The sequence below is a fragment of the Pelobates fuscus genome, chromosome 11 (genome assembly GCF_036172605.1).
Source record: "Pelobates fuscus isolate aPelFus1 chromosome 11, aPelFus1.pri, whole genome shotgun sequence".
Taxonomy (NCBI): Eukaryota; Metazoa; Chordata; class Amphibia; order Anura; family Pelobatidae; genus Pelobates; species Pelobates fuscus.
The window spans coordinates 120,030,851-120,033,832 of NC_086327.1; positions in this window are offsets into that span (position 1 = coordinate 120,030,851).

The following is a 2,982-nucleotide window of genomic DNA, read 5'->3' on the forward strand; positions in this document are numbered from 1 at the left end:
TAAACTAAAAAATTTAAATAAAAAAAAAATATGGAAATTAAGACAGGTAATAAGCTGGATAAACTCTATGACCTAGAGAATGGCTCCAATTTGTCTTCTAAGATTAGAGAATTATTATATACGAGCAAAACGGGTACAAAGCTTCGTGGGATTATGAAATTGGAAAGGGAGCTGAGCCCAGAATTTGTATCCAGTGAATGGGTTACTGCTTTAAATCTGACAAAAAAAAAAACTAGTATTTCGGTGTTTGAAAATTATCTCAACATTTTACACAGATGGTATCTGACACCAGACAGGTTAAGTAAGTTTCAACCCAACATTAGTGATCTTTGTCGGAGATGCGAGAGGGACACTGGAACTATATGGCATATATGGTGGGAATGTACCTGCCTGTTACCTCTGAAGGTCAAGTTAGAAAATTAACTTACAAGTTTAACACAGTCCCTTATTGAACTGACCTCCCCTCCCCCCCCCCAACTCTTTTTGTTTCATTTGGATTTTCCCAAATTGAAAGAAGAATTAAAAATGCTAGTTGTGCATATATTAATGGCCACCAAAGTCTGTTTGGCGAGAAAATGGAGATCTGAGGCGATCCCTAAGTGCACTGAAATTGCCTCACAGATTAACTATCAGAGATTCATGTAGAAAGCTGTATATGTTAGTCTTGAGAACTTGGGGTTATATAATGACAAATGGAGACTCTGGCTACAGACTTGCCTGAGACTCCTTCCAACTAACGCCTCCACTCGCACGCCAGGACAGGTATGAATGATTGTGTGAATAGAGTTTGAATTTCTACATCAGCGTATTTGTAATATATACTTTTAATAGAATTACACTTTAAAGGGACACTATAGTCACCTGAACAACTTTAGCTTAATGAAGCAGTTTTGGTGTATAGAACATGCCCCTACAGCTTCACTGCTCAATCCTCTGCCATTTAGGAGTTAAATCCCTTTGAACCCTAGTCACACCTCCCTGCATGTGACTTGCACAGCCTTCCATAAACACTTCCTGTAAAGAGAGCCCTATTTAGGCTTTCTTTATTGCAAGTTCTGTTTAATTTAGATTTTCGTATCCCCTGTTATGTTAATAGCTTGCTAGACCCTGCAAGAGCCTCCTGTGTGTGATTAAAGTTCAATTTAGAGATTGAGATACAATTATTTAAGGTAAATTACATCTGTTTGAAAGTGAAACCAGTTTTATTTTTATTTTTTTTTATTTTATTTTTTTAAAACAAAATTATTTTTGCAGTGCAAATTAGAATAACATACAGGCTAGTGGTACCCCAAAGGCATTCCACTTGCGGAGATCAAAACATAGGTTTCAATGGGGTATATAGGAACAGTGCACAATTTTTCTTTTTAAATACAAGAGAATCAAGATTGCTGTTAAGACATGAAATTACATTCAAGCTAAGGTACAAGATTAGAGAGAGCAAAATAAAATAATATAAGATTACACAGAGTTAGCATTGGAGATTGAAGTGTTGCTGTTGCAGAGTATGCATCAGTAAGAGGTTTAATGTGAGTAGCTTAAAGACTCCTGTACTTGTGGGCTAAACTAACCATGGTATAATACATGCTTAACTGAATATTAGAACTCTAGAACTGACTCAGGTGCAGGCATAAATTGAATACACATATTATGTTGGACCCAGTGCGCAGCGTCCATAGTGAGGGACACGAAGTCCTAGTTGTGAGGTCTAACCGATCCCCATCATCAGTAGAGTTGGTGCCCGGGGTAGCAGACGGTGGGGGTCTCCCCAGTCGGTGCCCTTCACATTCCCAGCTGGGATGGAGTCGGAGGGTTCTGTTGCATAAGTCCCCTGTCTTGTGACCAGCGTGTCGTGGGCTTGTTGTCCCTGGTGGGGACTGGAAAGGTTGTAGTCGCTGGGGTCCTCTGCCGGTGAAGATTGGTGAGTATGGGGATGTCCCTTATCGTGCCACATCACTTTTGGGTAGAGACGTGTCTGGGAGTCTGAGGGCCTTCGCCACGCTGTCTTCGCCCAGGAGAAGTAGAGGATACCCTGGGGGAGGGGGGTTTGTGTGGGTAGACCTGGGGCTTGTTGGGTCTTGGTTATATGACTCACCGCTGGTCTGTTGCTGCCCCGCTGAGGCTTGAGTCTTGTCTCCCGCCTCCTCCTCCCAGCCTTCCATGCTGAAACCTGGCCCCGTCCTGGAGCCGCGGGCTGTGGAGTGGTGACCTGTGGCGTTGTTGCCGATGAGACCTCTGCTGGAATGCTCCTGCGGACAGAGAGCTTGGCCCAAAAGTCAGCCAGCAGGCGGTCCAGCCGTTCCGAGAGCGGTGGCAGTGGGGGTCCGCGATCTGGCTGGCACGTGGCATCTGCCATGTTTAGCAGCGCTGGACCGGTAGTGCAGGTACGCCAAGAGTGTTGTTTTGCTCCTGAGTTGTGGGCTGTTTGCCGGGATATCCCTCTCCGGCGGGGGGGGGGGGGGAGAGAGTGTGCCAGGGAGACCTCCTTGTGAGTAGGCTGCAGTCTGCAGAGGGATCGGCCGCTTCCCTTGTGCCGTCTGAGTAGGCCGCTTGTAGGCCTCAGATCGATCCCCGGGATGTCACCGCTGATTTCGGCAGCAGTTTTGCTTTTGCACTGCCTCTGCGGTAAGTCCTCTTCTCGGAGGTGGAAAAGCAGCTCGTTTTATCGCCTAATGTAGGTTTTTAGGCGTATTTCAGGCTTTTTGAGTGTGGAGCTCATCCGATGTGCGGCCGTTCAGCTCGGCTGCTAGGCTCCGCCCCCCAAGTTTTATTTTTATGCAGGCTCTGTCAATCATAGCCAGGGGAGGTGTGGCTAGGGCTGCATAAACAGAAACAAAGTGATTTAACTCCTAAATGACAGTGAATTGAGCAGTGAAATTGCAGGGGAATGAGCTATACACTAAAACCGCTTTATTCAGCTAAAGTAATTTAGGTGACTATAGTGTTCCTTTAACACTTTATTAGATTTAAAATATGTTTTGGATA